This window comes from Drosophila innubila (genome assembly GCF_004354385.1).
Source record: "Drosophila innubila isolate TH190305 chromosome 3R unlocalized genomic scaffold, UK_Dinn_1.0 2_E_3R, whole genome shotgun sequence".
NCBI classification, from domain to species: Eukaryota; Metazoa; Arthropoda; class Insecta; order Diptera; family Drosophilidae; genus Drosophila; species Drosophila innubila.
Genome location: NW_022995380.1, coordinates 5,990,925 through 6,014,208, shown reverse-complemented (window position 1 = coordinate 6,014,208; position 23,284 = coordinate 5,990,925). Strand labels below are relative to the sequence as shown.

Here is a 23,284-nt window from a genome sequence, read left to right as displayed (position 1 = left end):
GTATGTTGCTCTGGGATGTTGCTTACCTGTTGCCAGACGGCTCACCTGGCTAACATTGGCTGACTGTCTATCAGAGTGCGCGGTGATACAGCGACATGTTCGTAAACATGCGGACTTGAAGCGAAATACTCTGTGACAGTTTGTTCAACGGCTCAAGGGTCAAGGCTGTGGGAGAGGTAGAGGTAGAGGGAAAGAGCAGCATTGTTTGCATTGCAACACGCAAATGTGTCGCCTGATTCAACAGCGGCCGAGGCACGCGCCATCGTGCGACATTCCAGACGACGCCTTCAAGACCCCTATAGATCCTGACTCACTGTCTGCCATCAAATCCTCGCCCCGCCCCCATCCAAGACGGCAGCCCGCCAGCCTGGCTTTGATTTATTGATTTTAGTCTTGGCACACAGCATACAAAATGAGACAATATTTGCCGGGCTCAGTGCGGGCCACATGTGTCAGACGTTGGCCAGAAGAACGAGGGTTTCCATTAGCCGTCTGCTCTGCCAATAGAAGCTGCTGTTTAATAAGCTGCCGCATTTTAAATTTGCCACAAAAAAGAAGAGTGCAGCTGACTCAGCTCTATCATCTGCAGGGATCCGCGGAGAAAATGACGCAAGTTCAATTAAATCAAAGCTCGAGCATATTTCTTACCCGTTAGACAGTTCCGGCGCCAGACGCCGTCTGCTGGCGGCAACGTCTGCAAGTAGAAATGGAAAGACAAATTAAATTAGATTTAAAGCACAAGTAGTCCATGGAAAAAAATACTAAAATACTTGACTTCCTAATGGAAAGTATAAAAAAAAACTTAATGAAATTAAAGCCATAGAAATTATATGCGAAAGCCAAAGTAAAAAAAAAAGTAGAAATATGATAAGCTTGGATGTTAATCTTTTAGATATCCTATTTTAAAAGTGAATGAGTGCAAGTTATTCAAAATGCTCAAATATTTACTTATGTTTAACATCCATACATAAAACACAGTTAATGCTTACTCTGTTTTATCTATAAATTAATTAAATATAAATATGTAACATAAAATTGCATTTCTTTCATTTAATTCAGTCATTAAATTATATTAAATAATTAAATTATAAAGTTAATGAAATTAAAGCTATAGAATTGATATGCAGAAGCCATAGAAAAAAAAGTAGGAATATCATAAGCAATGGGTATTAATCTTTTAGATATCCTATTTTAAAAGTATACTTAAGTGAGTCTGAGCACATTAAATGAATGAGTGCAAGCTATTCAAAATGCTCAAAAATTTACTTATGTTTAACATCCATACATAAAGTATAGTTAATGCTTACTCTGTATTATCTATAAATTAATTAAAAATAAATATGTAACATAAAGTTGCATGCCTTTCATTAAATTCAGTCATTAAATTATGATGTTATCAAGAACTTGAAATGATTTTTGGCACAAAATGGAATTAGCACTGAGTTGATTTAGATCTTAAATTCATAATGGCCATTGGCTTGGCCAATTGTTCGGGCCATCTACTCGAATTGCCTGTCAACATTAGCTGGCACAAATATGCCCATTTTTAGCCATATCATGATTACGGAGCATTCGAAAAGAAAAAGCCGCCAAAGTGTGAGAAATGCTGGAGACGAGCGTCTCGCGCAATGAAACGGAATAGAATCAAGGCAACAAAAATGAACAAAAAAAAAAAAAAATAATAATAAGAAGAGAGAGAGAGAAAGAAAACTGTACATAAAAGAAATGAAATCCATGTGGGAGGTGGCAAAATTCAGAGGGCGGCATTGTCGGCAGTGGCTGGCCAAAGCCGAGTCGGAGATAAGTAAAAGAACAAAATTAAATTGGACATTTATCAAGAGATTTTTATTGATGTCCCAAGTGCCAGGCAGAGCATACAAACAAAACACACACACACACAAACACACACACGACGGGGCGTCTTTCTTGACTGGAGACAAAGTCAAGTGGCAATGACGACAAATGCGGGCAATTATCGTTTTGAGTGAAAAGTTTTATTGGCCCAAAAGGAAAGTCGATTTCATTTAAATGTTGCCACTGGCGATGCCAACAAACTGTGGCAAGACACGCGAGCATAAATTAGATGTTGCCCCCGCTACTTTTTCCGCGGCAATACCATTCCATGTGATGGCCAACTAATTACGGCCATTAGTGAAGCGGCAACAATAACAACAACAACAGCAAAAACAAAAACAGAAACAATTATAGCGCATTTAATCACCTGGTGAAATTGTAATTGCGTTGCATACTTCTGGGCTGGCAGCAAAACGTACTCCTGTCTACAACTAATTACACGGCCAACAAACAACAGACCCATAAAACAAAACCGACTCGACAAGAAAGAGAGACAGACAGAGCGAGAGTGAGAGAGAGAGAGAGAGAGTGATGAAAGTGGCATCAACATCAGACGAAGCATGAATTGTTGGCAACGCGATTTTGAATTTATTGCACAAAATTAACTTTTATAAAATAATTCAAATAACTCGGGGCGAACCGAAGGACCAGCCAAAGTGGCTTAATAAAATAATTTATGGTTCGGCAAAATGCCCATTTACCCTCCTGTTTCCCTCGGTTGCTTTGCCTTATCCTTGGAGCTGGTCTGTCTGTCCGTCTGTCCGTCTGTCTGTCTGTCCAGGCGCAGTCAAGTGTAAAGAACAAAGCAAATTAATTGCAAGTCAAAGCAAACCTTTGACTCAACTAACACAACGCACCTTTACACACACACACACACACATTTAGATAAATTGATACACAGATAGAGCGACAAATAGACAGACGGACAGACAGAAGAACTGACTCACTGACAAGTGCTATAGCAATGCCTTTATCAATATCCTTTAAAGCCCAGCCAAAGCCTAATCAAATGGGACAGCAGCTGTTTTCCGGACCGCTTTCAAGGCTGCCCAGCGATGCGTGGCTAATATGCCGTTGGCCATAGACACGCCCCTTTGACCGGATAACTGCGTGACAGAATGAGGCTGGTTCATGCTTAAAGGGCGTCTCCGTTCCAACCTCATGGCCATTCCCATTCCCACTCCCTTCCTTTTGGTCAGTGAAGCATTCGATGCTTGAATCAACAGCTGCCAAATGTTTGCCACGCAAATTTATATACCTACATATTTCTAGCCATGACAATTTTCACGCGTTTTTTGTCAACAAATTTCACATTCCATTAGCTTTGCCAAAGACTGAGAATATTTTCTGGTTGCATCAATTGAGGCAATGAGATTGGTTTTCTGAGTAACTCTTAAGTTAAAAGTGCTGCTTGTCTTTTTGATTTTAGGACAGCTGTTGTTGCATTTTTCGTGTCAATGTTCTTGACACTTTTGACAACTTGGCGGCTGAAATGAATGAAACACTCTTGGATGATCAACGGCAACTGGGGGCTTCAGACCCATTTGAGAAATTGATAAAGGATACAGGGCACAGGGCACAGGTGAGAAAAACGGCTTCAAGGCTGAAGTTGCAGGCAACATGCAACATCCAACACTTGAGCTGACAGTGCAACATGTGCGAGTGTCAGCAGCAAACATGCCACAGACAATTTCAGTAAAAGCTTTATGCCGCGGACAGTTGCGAGTGTCGTCTGAAATTAAACGCTCTCCCTCTCTGTCTCTGTCTTCTCTCACTCTGTCTAACACTTGGCTCACGGCTCGAGGAGCTGCACATTTTATCTTTGCAGCTGCAGCTGCAGCGATGCGGCTAAGCATCATAAGTCAAGGCAGTCGAGTCTCGTGGCGAGTCGCCCTGTCACTCGAGAAGCGTGGAAGAACCTGCTAAGATGCTGCAGGAGTCATCCTGGGGCGTCGCTGCCAGCATTATGCAGTTGTCCCCAAGCCGCAGAAGCAGAAGCAGACGCAGATGTTGCAGCGGCATCTGCCGTTGCATGCACTTAACATGTTGTACCACAAAATCGTCAACCATATGCGACGCATATTAATTTGATGGCACTCATATTTATGCCAAAGCAAAGCGTTGTCTATCTCTCTCTCTCGCTCTTTATGCTCCTTCTATGCTGCAACTGTGCTACATCTGTGGTTGTTGTTATTCTCTGCCTGCCACATTTTTTTGACAAGTTGCACTCAGAGTCAGAGTCGCAGTCGCATTTGCAATGCGAACAGGAGTCGCATCAGTTGCATAGAAAGGCGGAGAGGGGGCAGGCGGAGAGGAGGAGCAGCTGCTGTAACTGCTTTGCATATGGACAGTCAGACAAAAAGCTGCCAAGCTGGCAATACACAAGCATGACAAGCCAAAGCCCAGCCCAGCCCAGCACAGAACAGAACAGGACACCGAAGCCAACTGCAACTTCAACTGCCCCCGCTGCGATTTCTCATCTATTTTTTTTCTCTGTTCAACATCGTCTTCCTCTTTTTGGCCTGGCGCATTCCACCACTTTAATTATTTCAGCAATGCTGCCGTCGCCGCTGGTAACGACATCAAATTTACATACGCAATTTCATTGTTGCCGCAGGATCTGGCCATTGTCGTTTTGTCTCGTTGTCCGTGGTCCGTTGTCTTTGCCGCTGCCGTTGACGCAGTTCGCGTCTCTGTGCCTATCTCCGTCTCTTTCACTCTGTCGCTTGCCACATAACGCATTTTATATTCAAATTTTTTCGCTGCAGTCTGGCAGCCATTGCAAATTCGACTCGTAGCTTGACTTTCTTTTTGTTTTCTGCACTTGACTTTTGTAACCCTGCCACAACCTCTGCCCCCTGCCTACTAACTGCTTATGTGCTCATAATAATCAGTTTCAGTTGCCACACCCCCGCTTAAATTTAGTGTCGATTTTACAGGCACTTACACCCACTTTCAACCCCAAACTCAGACGCAAGCTCAGCCAACTATAACAAGTTTCTATATGACAAAGGGCATAAAAGATTTGTGCAAAGCAGTTTCCATTTACATATGATTATAAAGTCTGTTACCACTGTGCAGCATCTTCAGCTGCCTCAACCAATGCTATTACAGACAGCACTTCTCAACAAGATTTAGAGTGACATAATAATTAGAGAAATCAGCTGAATTATTACGAGCTATGAAGAACTGTTTTCAGTAAGTTTTACATTTATTTCTAAATTTAAATAAAAAATATTTAATATAATATAATTTAATATTTTATAAGTCGCACTTCTTTTCCGGCCATATTTGCATATTCGACTTTAACGCTTGAGTATTTCATTTTTTTTTTTTTGGGTGTAAAACTGTTCCAACTGTCAACAGCTTTTAGGCTTCTTGCCAATGTTAAATGTAGCGCGATGATGAGCCGACAAATTTGCATTTGCTTTTCGAGAGGCAAATGCAATAAACTGGCAAATAAAAGCGAATGAAAAGTAATCAGAATTTTAGATTTGGTCATAAAGAAAAATAAACACACGGGCTAACAGAGCCAAAAGGAATTAAAAAGTGTGCTAAATAATTCATTTTTGAATTAAAATATAAATCACTTTCACACCATTTTGTCGACGGCCTTCCATTTCCCCTGTTGCGCTCTCGTCTTGTCCTTTTCTTCCTTTTTTTTTTCCAGGACACTTGTTTATTTTATTACTTTTGAACGGCGCGGCAATGCAAATGAGCGTGCGAGGGTAAGCGAAATCTTTTTAATATAAAACTGAATTACTTTTAGCAGCGATTTCCGAGTATGTCCCGAGTGGCCAAGACATTAAAATTGACGAACTGTAAAGACGGTAAAGGCAGTTTTCGAACTGGCCTAGCTGCCATATTTGCCACAGCAGGTCGCCCTGGGTTATTAGCTAGCTTATTAACGTGGTCAACAGGAATAGGAATGGGAATGGGAAGGGCCCACAGCACAGCCGGGCATCATTATCGAGTACTTTGCGGCTCTACCGTCTACCGAGCACAGTACACCCGCTAGGAAAAGCAATTTGAACGCAAAGCGATCTTTTTTAATAGGATTGCGTTTTGGGGAATTACTTGGTCGTAGCTTGGCTTAAGGCGGCGTGCGAAACTGGGAGCATTAAGCGGCCACAGGAAACGGAAGGGCAGCGGAAATGAAAACGGCAACGGACACTTTTAATTTCTCAAAATGGCAACTTACTGACATCCGGCTGGCTCATTCGATTCATTCATTGATTTAATGCAGAGTAACAGACCGAATACGGAATACAGACTGCGACTGTGGCTATAACCATGAATGGTCTACGACTTTGGCTTCGGCTTCGGGTTTGACTTCAGCAGCTGCCTCGAGGCTGCCACGCAGGATGCGGCAAACTGGCTGCTTTTCTTTCATTACCCAGCTTGGCAGCTCGAGAATTATTGAGACTTGTTGCAAAAGTTCATATCGTGCGAAATAATTCAGAAAATGCCACAGTCTGCTGGCAGGACCGTAGCAAGTTTCTACCTGGCCTCATACCTGGCTGGTTGTCTGGCTGACTCTGCTCACGACTGCAACTCCTGGCAGCTCCCTTGCTTGTCATTTGTGTTTGTGAAATATGCGTTCAATTTTTTACGCTGCATTTTTCGCTTATCTGCCAACTGCCAACTGGCAGCAGCTCACCCCACTACACCCTCCTTCCCACGACCACATTGCCACAAGCAAGGGGTGCGAGTAAGGCAGGGAGTGCCCTCGAAAATCAGACAAGCAGTGCTGTAATGCTCATATCACGTATACGCAATGTTGTGGCTTGTTGGTTTTTCTTTGGGGAGCGTGCGAGCACACTGCAAATTAGCCCGTCAGCTGCAGAACAAGAAGGGGGTGAAATGCTTCAAAAGTTGCCCTGGTATGTGATAATTTACTCATTTCATGTGCCATTAGCTGTCAAGAGGCACCGTTGCCATTAATACTGATGTCTCACCCTCTTTTCATCTCTTTCTTTTAACATATATATATATGTGTATGTTGTGTGTCATTTTAGGTGGCAGTTTTTAGTTTTCGTGTCGCTTCATATTTATGTTTTCATCTTATGTCTTCCTTGTGCTCGCTCTCGTGTGGCATATTTATCATGGCTCACTTTTGTGGCGACTGTTTCTTTAGTTTTCCAGCCTCTGTCCCGTTTTGGACCTTGCATATCTCAGCTATCTAAAAGTTGCTCACTCTATGACAACAATAACAACAGAAAGAGAAAAAGATAGAGATAGAGAGAGGGAGAGGGAGAGGAATAGGAAGAATAGCAGAGCAGTACAAAGGCTTTAGCACTTGCTGCTGTTGCCGCCTGTCCGTTGTTGCACTTGAGCTCTTCCTGTGGCCTCACACACACACACACACACACACACACAGACACTCACACAGCTCTGACAATGGCAGCTGCGCTTTTGCAGACGTTTTTGGTTGCGCTTCCAGGCGCTATAGCGTCCCGGCTGTGACCTAAATTTTTACCAAATTGGATAAATTTTTCGCATTTTCGCTTTACTGCTTTTTTCTTTTGCATCGCAGCGATGGCGTCTTGTTGCTGTTGTTGTTGTTGTTGTTGTTGTTGCTGCTGCTGCTGGTGATGCTGCTCCTATTTTGGTGTTGCTCTTAGCCATTCAGCTTGTTGTTGTTGCAATTTCTCGCCACATTTGATTTATCTCGCCTTATATACAAGCCAAACAACACACGATATAAGTACAAGTATGTATACAATATTGTGCCGTATCAAGTTTTTTTCTGCTGCTTCCACTCTTATCTCAAGCGATGCTTTTTGTGACTGTGTATGTGTGTGTGTGTGTGTGTGTGTGTGTGTAAAGTGAGTCACCGCAGTTGTTGGTTGTGACTGCTTTTGCTCCGGCTTCTGTTTCAGCTCCTGCTTGCTTGCCACTTGTATCTCCAGAATTGAATCTCGCCCAGTCGGCGTCCTCGTCAGTCAACAGCAGCAGAAACTGCTTAAATAACAGCAACAAAAACCACAACAACAGCAACGATGTCATCTCGCTGGCCACGTTGAGTTTTTGTTTAAAGTTTCGTTGGCCTGTTGTCCTTTTTTTTCTTTCGACTACGTGTTAGGCATAGCAGCAGTAGTTGCTTCCTTACCAATCCGGTTTCCAGTTATTCTGTGTGTCGCCCGAAGCTTTTAATCATGATTTACGAGCTCGTCCGGCAGACAGACAGGAGGTAAATATAAATGGAATTTTAAAATGTGATCTGATTTAATTATGCACGACAGCCCCGAAATATATAGGCTAAACTGATGTCCTTGGTAAGCGAGGAATGGAGTAAATTTGTTGTCGTTGTTTCTACGCTGACTTATTTGTGTGTGTTTTATTTTATAACCAAGATTACATTGTCTGATTATTTGTTAGACAAAATAAAGCACATTCAGTAGAGTAGATGCTCGGCTAACAAACTAATTATATTTGAAGAGACAGCTCTAAATTAATGCTAAAGTAGATGCGAACCAGCGGAAGATTCAAGTGAATATTGAAGCCACTTGAAATAAGTTCTCTACTCGTATTTATCTAACAAGCAGCTCTACATGCATCTCAGCATTGTTGTAATACAAACTCCTTTACAATGCTATAATGTCTCGTACTACTCCAGTTTTTCTTTTTATCCATAGCAAATGTAAAAGCACAGCAAAATTTGCCCCTTTTTATTGTTGTCTTTGTTGTTATTATTGTTCTTTTTATGCCTGCATGCTTTTTGCTACCTCGTCCTTGTTGTTGGGGTCGCATCTCTGGTCTGGCTTGAATTGAGTTGGGTTGCTCTCCTCTGGTCTAGTCAGCTCTCTCCCCCGCTCTCTCTCCCCCAGTCTCTTCCACCTCTAGTTGGAACTTTTTTGTTTTGCTCTCGGCATTCGGTCCGTTGCACTTTGTTATATTGCAGCCAATTGGCCGTGGCATAGGCAGCGAGGACAAGGAATTTATGCGCCATGTTGTCTATTAGCCATTGAGGTCAATGTTTTTCCTGTCCTCGCATGCCGACTCCTATTGCTGTTCGTATATTCATTCCTGTTCGAATTCACAATCGCATTGGCAATTTCATGTGGCATCTTTTAGGCGCCGCTTTAAAAATCAAATTCCAACCAGAAATGTGCGCGGGAGTTTGGCATGCGAAAACATGATGTTGATGCTGATGACGATGCTGATGCGGCTGTTGATGTTGATGTGCCCCCATTGTGTTGTGTGCTTAACAAAAATGCCATGCAAATTGCAAAGAAACAATTTCAAATGAGACATATTCAAAAACCGCACAAGTATCCAAATACCCAAAATCACCCCCAAATAAAAAAAAACAGCAACAACAACAAACGCAAATATTAGACAAAAACGTAGAAACGTATAAGTTTTTCTCACTCTCCGTGCATGGTATATATATGGGCAAATATATATGTATTTACAGTACTAACATCAAACGTTTTGCTGTCGCTCCTGTTCGTCCTGTTTGTCCTGCCGCCCTGGTCGTTGTCAGCGTCAACGCAACGTCAACGACGTTGTTTTCTTTCGTTGACATCGTCATCGTCATCGCCATCGCCATCACCATTGCCATTGCCATCGCATAGTCAATATGTTTTCATTCAATTTGCAAAGCATTTTCATAAAATTTCCCACAAGAAAAACATTGCGCACATGTAAATGTCGAATATATACACAAACACACATATCTGAATATATGTACAATATGTATGTGTATACTGGGATACTTACAAGCTGATATGCAAGATGAAACTTGAGCATGCCGAGCACAGCTCGAGCTTTGGCAATAGGAAATTATGCGAAATGTGCTCGATTTGCGTAAACAAACCGGAAATGATGGCCTGCCTGCTGTCCATTTTCGAAATGAATAGTATAAAAGGACACGCAGGGTTGCGGTCTGTTCTTCTCTTTTTATTTTTATTTATATTTTAGCTGTTCCCCTTCTACTTTCCACAGCAGGAGTATTTATGCATTTATTTATTTGCCAAAAGGATCAGTCGCTTCTCCGCGTTCTGACTCATTGTGTGCCTATTATGCTAATTGAACAGTAAAAAAAAAAAACCGAGTAAAAAGGAGCCGAAAAAGTCGAGCAAGTTTATAGGCGCTGCGCGTGCTTTGAGCCCCTAAATAGGCCTAGAAAACGGGCTCATAAAAATTTTACTCGTCGCGCAACTGAAAAGTATGTAAATGTAAAATGCCGAGCACTCGGCGAATGAGCAAATATTTTTAATAAAGTTCAGGTCCTAAGCTGCTTTGCTGACCAAATGTTCGAAGCAACATAATTAGAGCAGTTTTAAATTGTTGTTGTCCTTGTTCCTGTTGCCTTTCTAACTGCTGTTGTTGTTGTTGTTGTTAGGTCTATAGCTGTTCTTGTGGTTATTGCAAATTGAATTAGTAGAGGCAGCAGAAAGTCGACAGCCAGCAAAAATCCTTTTTGTTCATTTGCCTTCACGATGCTACGTGCCAGGCAAATCAAAGTCAAGACCTACCGAACCAAACCGCAAAATGAAAATGCAAATTTTTGCCATGGCCCACGCGACCTCAGCCCATTGTAGAAGTCGGTACGTCGGTCCGTCGGTCCGTCCTTCTGTCGGTCCGCACACCCGTGAGCACAGTTTTAGTCGTACTTACCCAGCCGCGAACCAATGCAGCAATTTAATTTCTTAAGCAATTTTCATAATCTGCTGCAAATTGTTTCTGAATGCTGGCTGGCCTCGCTTCAGGGGTCTAACTAACGCTGACTGGCCCGTTACATTTTATGCAGTTGGCTGCGGCTGCATTTGAGCCACAAGCCAGCTGCCAACCCACCCTTGGTCGGTTAGCATCAAGCTCCCAACTCCCAACTCTACACAATTTCGTAATGCAGCATGCACTAGGCAAAGTTTTTGCCATTTTATATTAATTTTCACTCACTGCCTGCTGAGATGCTGAACGTCGACCGACGACCAACGACCGACGACCGACGACCGCCGACCTCGTCGCGCCCTTGAGCCAAGAGTCGCCCACTGACTCCAACCGCCGGCTGCATAATTAAAATTGTAGTTCAATTCTAAGCACAGCGAAAGTCTGTTGACACTGCAGCAGCTGCTTCTGCTCCAGTTCCTTAAGCTTAGTTCACACTAAACAAACTGCAACTCTTGGGAATCTTTTGATGTTAGCTAAAAGACGTTAGTTAAGTTCTGACATAACGATTTCAAGCAATAAATATGATTTTGTCGAACTATTAAAGTCTATTTCCTGCTTCAAATTTAATGCTTGAATTTGGCTAAATTCATGTGAAGCATAAGCCAATATCTATAATGCCCTTTAATCTCATCAGTTGCGTGTGAACGGCTCGTTTTACAGCTTGGCAGCTTGGCAGGTTGGCCAACGTTTTTTGGTATGCAATTGCCGCAATCTGCAATCTGGCAGTTAGCAATTTGGCGTGCGGTGCTGCTTGTGGGCACTTAACAGCTTCCCACGCCGACCCCAACGCCGCTTCCCGCTGGCCATCGTGGTGACTGCAGCTAATTGTCGCCCCTTGGGCGTCGCATTTGGGCGTGCTTGAAATTCGCACACAAAAACCAATTAAGACGCCCGCGGCATGTTGTTGCCCCTCGAGGGGCATCGGGTGCGCGTGATAAATCAAATTTGGTTGCCTTAACAATATTTGCACATCCGGCGTCCTGTACAACACAAATCAAATCAAATTAAAACATAAAGCGTGCCTGTCTCTCTCGCTCTCTCTCACTCTCTCTCTTCATGTGTGTTTGTGTGACTTGTATGTGTATGCGTGCATGTGGCATATGTACATATGTTCGAGCTATATGGAGTTTGGGGCACAGAATTGGATATAGTCGTTTATTATTCCGGCCGCATGCAGCCGCCATGTTGAGCCTGGCGACGCGTTTATGACGCTGACAGAATTATGAGGCCTACATGCGTTGATTTCTGATGCCGCCGCGCGGTCCTTTTAAATATTTTCACGCAAATAGACTAAACTGTAAGCCGATGTGCAGAGGCGAAAGGCTCGCAAACGGATTTTGCAGCGAAAAATCAGAAAATCGGAAAACGTGCTTCACATATTTGTGTTACATACACATGCTCATCCACAACTCCATGCCTATCCTTATCATAAATACATCAGTTCGAGGCGCAGGCCTGCCACGAGCACTTGAAGGCTGCGTCATCAGCCCCAGACGCCGCGCCGCCTGTCGCTGGCAGCGTGTCACGCGACCTGTCAGCAGCCATAAGTTGACATTTTTATTAAAATGTTTGCGCAGCGAACATTAACTGCGACAACTTAGAAAGCAGACCCCGAGGACTCCAAGCCTGCCTGACAGTCTGTCTCCCTGCTTGTCCCTCGGTCTGTCAGCTACTTTTGCCCTTGCAGTTGCTCACTTGACAATCATGTTATTTGTCATTTGGCCAGCTCATCATTGATTGTCCTGCTTCCTGGCCATCATGATGAGCTCTGCTGCCAAAGCCACTGACTAAGTGCTCCTTTGTGCGTATTTTGCACCTGTCCTTTGTTACCTCTGTCTTGTCGCCCTTGTATCTACGACATTCGAGTGTAAACAGACGCTCTACTTTCATTCATCTCATTTCAGTTTCCATTAAGAACATCTCACTTGGACAATAAAATTAGTTTTTTTTATTGTTGTAAAGCCAGACGTATAATGTTTCTGTTACCAACAAGAAAAAGAAGAGAATCTATTTCGATTAAAGTCCCATTTAAAAATTATTAAATCATAATATAAACTGCGTAGAGCTCTTGAAAATATAGGAATTTAAAAATATATATTTTAATAAACTTAAAAATTAAAAGAATATTAGAATATTGTAATTCGAAAAATAAACTTATAATTTATATATGCTTTTATTTCTAATCAGTTTTGCCGATTGCAGAAGTTAAGCGAAAGAAAGCAGTATAAGTGAGAAACTTTCTGTTGAAAGTGCCTAAAAGCAGGCAACATTAAGTGCGGCCGATACACACACGCACACACACACACATCGTTTCCAGCTTACGCACACCCATGTGACATATTTTGTTTGCTCGTTTGATGCATAAATAAAAAATCAAGCATGATGTACAAATTCATGCAAAGTACATTTTCATGTAACTGACAGAGCCGCTAAATAAAAAACTGAACTGAAGTAGATGCGAGAACCTAAGCCTATGATTATAGTATATATTTGGTGTGTGTGAAAGCTATCAATTTAAAATGGTCTACGATGTACTCTTTCAATAAAAAAAGAGTACTTTAGCGTTGATAAATTATTGTTGAAAGATAACTAAAAAGAATGTATAAATGTATAGAATTAACCTGTAATTAATAACTCCTTTAAAATGAGCTCATTTAAATTATAATATTAGGTTGTTTCAAGCTCTAATTTATTACGAGTAAAAGATTGAGACCCTCCATGTCTTTAAATAAATTTTTTGCAATTTAATTTTATGCTTGGCAAACCATAAAATTTATGTTTTCAATTAGAGCATTCGTCGGGTCGAATTCAAGAACTTATTCGAGTATACGAGTATATGTGCGCTATTCTCTGTTTCTTTTCTGTGTTCTTTTTTTAAATTTCAAACAATTTGGTGGTGTACTTGAACATATTCTTGTTTGTTTTGGCGCCAGCCGTTCCCATTTTTCCATTTCTCGTATCCACACTCGCGCGCAGCTGACGCAGCTCGAATCAATCAAATCAATGTGGAGTTGTTTGCCCCAACCATTGCGGTGGTCGGCATTTGGTTTGGGGTATGTTTGGTATTTGTTGTAGTAGCGCAGGCTGCGGCACGAAAATCACAAGAAATGCAATACAATCAAAAGCAAACATGGTCGCAGACAAAAAGCATACTCACACGCACATAATACATAATACATTGAAAGTGGCATAAACTAACTAAATAACAGTAACAATAACTTAAGTGTGCTTTGTGTATTAGCAAATACTGGGCTGGGCAAGTCACGCTTGATGGGCTGCTGGGCGGTTGAATGTTGGGGGCTATCTCAATATCTGTGAAGTTTCATCTCAGGCTTCGCATCCATAGCTTTAGGCGACTGCTGCAAAGTTTTTATTTATACACACGTTTCGTGTGCAGCAGCAACGACAATGCGAAAGGGGAAAGGGGCAAGGGGAATACGGTGGGAAAGGAGCTTGGCAATAGCTACGTTTCGTTTGTTACGTTTTGTTCGTTTGTTTGTTTATTTGTCGTTTGCTTTGTTTCGTGTGCTGGCAATCTATGCCATGCTCCTAAATTGACTGTCCAGGCAACTGGAACCCACCACACCACACCACAGCACACACACACCACACACACGTGTGCAGAAAGAAAGAATCTCATGCGATTGTTAAAGCTCACGTACCGCACACAGCAGCAGCAGCAGCAGCAGCAGCAGCAGCATTTGTAGTGAGACCAACCGACGCCGGCCACATGTCGTATACGTAACGTCGCATATCTTTACGCCAGGCATTTGCACTAACCCAAACAGTCCGACCCCCTTCTCGAGCATTGTATTTGCAATCAGCCACATTGAGTGGCTCGCCGCGCGCCCATGCGACAAGTGCCCACACACACACACTCACATACAAGCACATACATTGAACTTTCGATACTTTTAATTATTGCGTACATGACCGTAACGCTGTTGCCGGACTTTGGAGGCGACAGCAACCTGGACAGGCAGAAGCCCCAGTTTAGTGCACGTATGTATTAATCAGAGAGCTGTGAAGTTTTCATTGTATGTTGTTGTCTGTCTCTCTCACCTTTTATCATTCTCTCTCTTTCTCTGGGGCAAAAGTATACAGTATGTTGGGTGTGCTAGTTTTCTGACTTTGTACCTTGGGTCAAAAAGTTTGCTTCATTAAAAACCCGTAGACGTTTCATATTTTATAGAACGTGACACAACGTGAGCAAAATCTCAAGATTATTTGTCGTGACAGGGGAACAATTACCAAAAAAAACCGCATGCTATACTCGTGAGCTTTGTGAGCAGGCCAGTGGCTAACTTGATTGACGCATAAACAGCCAATTAAGTGTAAAAAGCAGTTCCAATTGTTACAGTCACCTTAGGCTGAAACGCGTTAAATGAATTTCCACGCACGCGTTTCAAATCAAATTTACGAAAATTTAATTTCGGGCTCGCTTTCATGGTTCGACAAATGTGCGTGCGTGTCCCGTGTGATACACACACCCACAACACACACACACGCACATATACTGTTAGTGAAATATGTGGTTTATGTTGGTATGAGAGTCCCGGCCGAGCGCTCTCTCCATGACAAGGCCCTGAGCACGTTTCTAGATTTGTTTACTTTGTAGCCAGAGCGACGAACAAATAAATTTCTATAAATTCTTGCGCGGCATTTCATTTGCCATACTCGTTGTCCAAAAATGCCAGCACAGTCAGTCACAGTCACAGACTATGTTTCGCGTGCTGCACCCTCTCTCTATCTGGCAGGACAATATTAAAGGGGAGCAACATCAACAGCTGTGTCAGAAGCAGAAAAAGGAGCAGAATTGGTAGCAGGAACAGGAGCAGGAGCGGTAGCAACGGCTCTGGCTTATTTATTTATTCATTCGCTGCGCTCTCGCAACTCGTGTGTGTTTGTTTGCAATTTTCTGTTTGAAAGGATATTGCAGAATCTGAAAGCAGACACAAAAGTAACCACAGCAGCAGTTGCCTGCCCTCAAACCCTTAAACACAGAGCTACAGACAACACGCACTCTCATCCTTCTCCTCCTCCTCTTAAGAATATTTAGAAGCATAGCTGGCCATAATGTTGACCCGAATTTTTGCCAAACTGTGTACAAATAAATAAAGCAACAAGAAACTCAAATACAAGAGTGCAGGTCGTCTACCGAATACCCTACCATCAGAGTATTAAATTTTATAAATTTAGTAAAGCAGTCCAAATTATTTGTAGCATTAAAAATTGATTGAAATTCAGTTTAGTTGTAGCTTCTTATGATTTGCACTTTCAATATAGCGTACGATTAAAGATAGGGTATAAAGCCCATTATTCCTGTGGGTCGACAACCACAAATGATGTGCGTGAGTTCTGTGCTTTTGGGTCAACAGACGGGTTAAGACCTTCAATATATTTTATCTTCGCAATGCAACACTCGGTGTGGAAAATTTTCAAAACCAAAATAAATAAGATTCGATTTATGTCGCAAGCCCCAAAAACGGTTTCCGTGTTTATTTATAGACGCTCAAATAGTTCGTTTAGCATCCTCAACAATCGGCAAAGCGGCGCTTTACACTCATTGGCGTTGGGGGCTTTTATCACACATACATAGAGAAGTTTTCAAGTTTTGTTGCCCTTTCAGGCCAGGCAAACATTTTTTATTTGCCTTGCGGATTTGGGTATTGTGCGCCATGTTTCGTTCTTGTGGCAGCAAATTTTTAATGAATTTACACGTCGCGTCATGGGTATTGAGGGGACCTTTGACTCTTGCCACTTTCCGAATATTGTACTAACGTCGGGCTCATTTCATATTCAAAACACATTCGGCAAATATTGATACGACCGCAAATTGTTTAAAATGCGCAATACCCGACGACCAACGACAGTGCAAGACAAATTGTTAACTAAAAGCGAATACCGAAAAACGCAAATCACGCGACTCTCTCTGTAAAACTTTCCCTCTGGCATTATGCGGCGTATACTTGATTATTGGCAATCAGGCGCAGTTGCTGATTCCCTGTCGCTCGCCCGTCAAAAAGCAAGCTAATTGTATCATTAAGGCTGCCAGCAGCCGCCTCTTTTCCTAACTCGATCACACGACGAGAGCAAAAGCAAAAGTAAATTAAAATTGATGCTGATGCCAATTTTTAGTTAAAAGTTTCTTCAGCCAACCCCGACCACAAAATGATTAATTATGGCTTCAAAGCCGCACGTCAAAGGAGTGAATTTTGATTTTAATGCCCTATGGGGGCGTATAACTAGTGGCAGTCCAATAAACGCTGGAAGGAAGAGGAAATAAGAGAGTAATAATAGTGCAACCGGATATCGTTGCTGCCACATAAAATTTGTGGCTTTTTGTTGAAAATCATTGCCCCATTGGCACTTCATTGTGTAAGTGTAAAAGTTTTTCGATTATACAAAAGTTGATGCTAAGCGCACCATTCACAGCCAAACAATCACACATGCACACGAGAGCCTTAAGCTAATTTAGCAATTTGAGCTTTGAACAGAAGATAACAAAAGGGGGAAAAAAAAGGAAATTTTAATTGGAAATCTTTGACTGCAAATAACATTTGGATTTCGCACATGTGTACGAATATCAAAACTTGTATTCGGATATGGAATAGTACCTCTGAAACGTAGTTCGAAAATACATACATATATATGTAGAAAAAAACTTTGATTGATTTATCTGTCAGTGGATGGGAAAGCAGTAAAAAGTTCACAATGCACAAAGCTGTAAAGCTGCACAAGAGAAGGAAACGTGAATGATAAAATTGCAATTGTTAACTTGACTGACTGTACATGTTGTTTGTTGGTCTTCCCCCTGACCTTCCCTTCCCCTTCCCCTTCGATCAATGTCTCCATTTTTCGGTCCTACAGCTGCACACTCTCTATTTTCTGGTTATTTGATGCTGCCTTCATGTCCGTCACTGTCACTTAGTTAGCTTTGTGTGTCGTCCAGTCACTGACTGACCAAGCAAATTTATGCAATACTTTTGCTGCCTATCTTTTTGGGCCTGGCCCTTAAGCTGTCAGTGTGTAATAATGGTCAAAGTTCACTTAAAACTCATATGCCAGACAAACGCAGACGCAGCGCATACATAACACAAATACAAAACCATAAACTTGCCACATTTGCATAATATGCTGCTCTATGATGCCACAAAAAGCCAACCAACAACCAGTAAAAGTCTCTTGGCACGAAACGTATTTCACCAATAAATTGAGGAAATGCTTAGCTGCAAACAGAGTCAAGTCGAATACGTTCGTCGCCATTGGCCTCTGTCCCAGTCCAAGTCCCAGTCCAAGTCATAGTTGTGGTTGTAGTCCCATATTTGCCATAGTTCAAACCAATGACTTGATTTTTGATTTTGATTTTGATTTTACTCAAAAATCGCTGTTTATTTTTGCCCCTATTTTTTTTTTTTGCACATCTACTCGCAGTAATAAGTAGAACAAGCACACAGAACCGACTTGCAACGTATGCATAGTGTCTGTTAAATGAAGATTTTCCCTTTTTTCCAGTTCCAATCCCTTTCCTTTTCCTTTCTATTCACTATCCAATTACAATTGATATTGATGTTGTGCCTGGTTTTTCGACTTTAGAAATATTTACAATGTTTATATCTTCAACAATGTGTGGCCAAGTAGCAAGATAAATATTTCACAGTTTTACCAAAATACAGAACAGTTAACTACAAATGAAATTTCTGCAGAATCAGAATTTCATAAAAACTACAATAAGTAAGATTTATACGAGTGTGCTCGACTTGCAGATACCTATGTTCTGACTAAATAATTTGTAATAATATACGCATTGTATTTTATTCAATTAAGGTAAACCTCTATTGATAGTTTCGAACATATATCTTACATATTGCAAGTTTTAACTACATTTTGTTTTTAATACAAAAAAAAAAAAAGCATTTAATCTCAGATTTTTTTTTATTAATGTTTAAGCTAAAGTAAAGTTTTTTTTTATTTGTTATATATATTATATTCCAAGAAGACAATAAAAACGCATGGTTTAAAAATGTATTAAGTAAAATAAGCTGGGAGCCTCTGTATGTATGATAATCAAAAAGCGAAATTCTAATACAATTTTAAAAAATATCTAATCACAACGCTATTTTCAGCCTACTGGGATGATCAACCAATAACAAAGTTCGTCTCCTAAATCTGGCATTTATGTGGTTTTAGAAACATTACTAAAATGCAAAATTCACTAGTCCAATTAAGCTAAAATTTTATTAAACATGTAAGAATCGTGTTGCGTTTACTGTAGTTAAGCCATCTACCAAAAAAAATTATTTATCACAAAACTAGCTGAGAATCTTTTAACTATCTTAGCTCGCAATTCTCAGAATTTTCCAGGCACGTTTCATAGTCACATTAAAGCCCTTAAATACTTTACGCAATGGCAGAATAAAAACCTGTGAGTTGTCGCGAATAGTTAAGTGGCAGTTTGGGCCGTGCCCCAAATGTAAATGCGTTGCAAGTTGTCGATTAATTCATTATTACTGGACAGCTGGACAGATGGCCATCCAGCTGGGAAGGCGGACAAACTGTCAACGTGCGGCTGTTGTCAATGTTGTAGTTAAGGGATTATTTGTGGCATTAGGCGTCGATTTAACATCACCCTCGGCGCCCTCCAAATACACCAAACTCGAAGTTTTGTGCGTTAAGAGCGCTTAAAAGCGCTTCGGGCCAAGCTTAGGCCAACTTATGAATGCGCGTGATCACACACACACACACACAGATACACACAGATACACACATTGAGCAGCAGTGTCAGAACGCTGATAAAATGTGAAGCGGATTAAGAGGCTGCTGCTGCTGCCACTTCGCCTACTTCCCCGACTTTGAGTCGTATTCGGAGTCTGAGTCTGAGACTGAGTCGGAGTGTAAGTGTAAGTGTGAGCTTGAGCTCGACGCCGTTGTACAATCAGTAAATGGCACTTGATTCACGGCGCAAGTGGAATATTTGATAACTTTAGCGAGTGACAAAGTTTGGTCAAAAAGTTGACAGTCTCTTTAATGCGTATGAATGCTTAGCTCCTAGAGGCTTGAGAGTGTATGTATATAAGTAAGTGGGTATGACTCTATGGTCGCTCTCAAAGCCAACTTAAATCCAGTGCTGACTTTGGCTTTGCTTTACGTGCCATCATCCTGTCCTGCCTCCTGTTCTTCCATCTTCCATCTTCTATCTGCCCTTTTCCTATGTTTCATCTTTCTTTTCTTTTTTGCCCAGTTACCCAAAGTTGACAAAGTTTGCAGCTTGAACATTTGCGCCTCAACGCACACGCAAGCACCCACACACACACACACACACTCACAGACTCACACACAGACGCACTCACAGTCTTACACTCGCACACATACATAATTCAACAAGACGCTGGCGACACGTCACACAAATGCCGCCAAAAGCAACTCTCAATGCGCGCCATCAATCTTGGCTTCTGCTGCCGCAGCTTCTACCTCCCCCTTGACATTGCCCCTCACCATGCTCAGCGCAATTGAATTATTACTTGGGGTCGAACAGCGTTTTGGCCATTGGTCACTTAACCAGCAACAAGCAACAACAACACTGACAGCATCAACAACAACAACATCACTTAGCAGCAGAAAAGCCAACGACAACATCGAGAACAGCGAAACTCTTTTGCAGTCATGTTTCTACACGTACATACATATATGCAGGATAACTTCCCTCTCTTTGGACAGAGATGTCAGCTATTAAGCACGGCTAAATTAATAATAAAAGAAATAAAATCATAAATTCAAAGATAGCTTAAATGTTGCTAAGAGTTTGTGTAATTACACAGCCGCGTCAGGTTTTCGAAATAACCCTAAAAAACCAATATGAAGTCAATTTATAAAAATTCAAAATGTCGGAATTTATGAATTTGTATAAATTGACTTCATATTGGTTTTTTAGGGTTATTTCGAAAGAAGTTACTTCAAATTCGTTATCAGCGACCCCAAAAATCCCAGAGCAACGAGTTTCATACGAATCCGAATAAGTTTTCAAAAAAGTGTCCGCCATGTTAGTTTTTCCATGCTGGGGTAAAATGGACTTCGGATTCGGATTCAAGGACCCAAAAACCATATAGTAAGCATAGTGAGACACCCAGATATCAATCCGTCAATTACTATATATTGATCATGCATTATTTATATTGTCAAATTTATGTTTATTTATTTATGGTCAACAAAAAACAGTCGAGAAAAGTTATATCAAATTTACAATTGTATCAAGCGAATTTAGTCTTATATTTAAGTACATATCATTATAATTTTAAAACCGAAATGTTAAAAAATATATTTTAGTTTTTATTTATAAATTTTTGAGTTTTACAATAGGTTTACTACAAATTTAAACAATTAAAGCATGTAAAAATATTTTAACAGCAATAAATAAATAATTGCATACAAATTTAACTTATGACAAACAACAAATAAAATAAATAAATGTAAGTTATATAATATTATAAGTGCATCGTAAGACTCAAGTATGTTCGTATGAATAAAGAACATCAAAAAGAGCAACAATTAGCGTCATTTATTGTTATCTTTATGAAATGCATTTCATGCCTGAAATTAGCTAAAAAAAAAGGCTGATTGTTCAACACTGTTGCGGCTGTCTAACCTCTGACCTAGCTACTGTCAGAGCAGCTTGTTTATTTTCTTGTTGTACGCACAGAAAATTAAAACAATTTTAACAGCTACTCTCGATGTCGTTTGTCGTCTACGTTTGCTCCATAAATAAAACATGTCAACTTGTTATTGCTGTCCCCAGACAGACTCTGAGCCTGACCCCGAGCTCTGAGTGTTTGGCCTGCAGCGTGGCCTTGTTATTGTTATTGCTATTGCTATTGCTATTGCCAATGGTGTAGGTATTGTTGTTGGTATTGGTATTAGTATTGCCTTTGTTATTGAACTATTTACATTTGTTGCTGCCCGCTGTTAATTTACGACAGACCTTCTCTTTCTCTCCGCTCGTAGTTTCACCGTACCCATCTTAAAGCAGCTGGCAAATTGTTGTTCATAAATAAATATGCGACGCCATAAACAAACCCGTGAAAAGCGTCAAGGCGTCAAACGATTTATAGGCATTGATTTTCCAACACCCAGAAAAGAACGTGATAAAATACTTGAACCTCGACAAAACTGAAACTGAGGCTAAAAGTGAAACTTTTTGGTCAAACAATTTGGCAGGTCAGCCGCAGACACAACACGTTGTTGTTAGCAGTACAAGTATTGGCCGGGCCTATTGACAGTTTCGGCCGTGTTGCTGTTGCGCATTTTCGCTGTCACGAACTGGCTGACACTTATTAGATAAGTTTTTGGGCTGCCTGTAGATGGCGGCCGATATGCGAGCTTATCATTTAGCCATTGCCGATGGCAAGCTGACTGCGATTTTAATTACATGCTTAGCTAAATATATTCGAACTCCAAAGGACTGCACTCTAAATCCAAGGCTTAGGCGTCCTCTTCATTCTCTTCTTCGTAGGAGCTTTCGTTGTCTTAGCCTGGCATTTAAATTGATCAAAAATATAACAGAACAATGCTGATGTGAATGCGGATGTGGATGCGGATGCGGATACTGCCATGAGGCCGGGCCCAGACAATTTCATTCAATCTATAAGTAATTTCGTTGCCGTTTTTATCACTGTGCTGGAGATGCCGCCTGGGTCGATGTGCTGAGACCACCCACGTGATTTGAATATTTTTCCAATAAACTTCAACAGCTTTTCACAAGTTTCAGATTCAGTTTCAGTTTCAGTTCGAGGGTAAAATGAGTATATGGCTGCCCTGTGCCCAGCTAGGCCGTCTGTCTTTATCTATTGGATTTAAATTCCCAGCCTCACTTTCATGTCCGGCTGAGTGTTTTTCCTGCTTCGCTTCGCTTCAATTTGATTTACTTTGCTTTGCTCTCGCTTTGCAATGGTTTGCTTTTGCCTTTGCTTTCCCTTTGTGTTCGCGAACTTAAGCTTAATCGAATTTGCCGCAAATTGGCAATAAATTTTAATTCCGAATAGATACCCCAATGCTGATTGAAGTTAATCAAAGCCAGTCCGCGTTACGTTCTTTAATTCTAGTGCAGCCTCAGCTTCATTTAACTATGCCCACAATGTACTCAAAGTTCATGCAGCCCATTGTGGCAAGTTGTACTTCTTGTTGTTGGGGCAATGCACTCTGCCCAAAAGCCCATTCAATTTGCAGGCACAACCATCGCGTTGCAACGAAAAACTAAACCAAAAAAAGACAGAGAATAGAAAAGGGAAAATGAAAATGAAAAAGGAGCGAACTCGACGGTAAACAAGTTGCAAAAGGACGAACGGTAAAAACAACACCGCTCACCTTAGCCAATGAATACAATTTTTTGTTGACCCGCCAACGTTGCTGCCCCAATGCTGCTGCAGCTGCAGCGGCTCTTACAACCACTTCATCAAATTCATTCAGCGCAGTGGTGCTGCTTTTTATACCCTGTACACAAGTTATGAGAGATATGATTGACCATAGGATTTGTAAATATATAAAAGCATATAACTGATAGAAGTTACGTTGATAACAGGATATCTTTGATTCGAGCACTCTAGTTGCCATTTATCAATGGAGCGGTAATCAGCTAAAAATACCTTGGCAACCTAAATACAACAAGAACAACAACTTTATTGCCAGGACTAACGATGGGAAATGGAAACGTTGCTGTTGGAAATGCCGACGGCAGTCAGCATAACGAGCAGGACGATTA

The 23,284-nt window shown here is 41.2% G+C and overlaps 1 protein-coding gene across 1 annotated transcript in view; it reads right to left on the bottom strand.

Annotated features, from left to right (window-relative positions):
• LOC117790936 overlaps positions 1–691 on the bottom strand; it is a 30,218-nt gene extending 29,527 nt beyond the window's left edge. The window contains exon 1 of the mRNA XM_034630551.1: positions 649–691. The gene's annotated coding sequence lies outside the window, so the exon portion shown is untranslated. The remainder of the gene's footprint in view (positions 1–648) is intronic.
• Between the last annotated feature and the right edge of the window lie 22,593 nt (positions 692–23,284).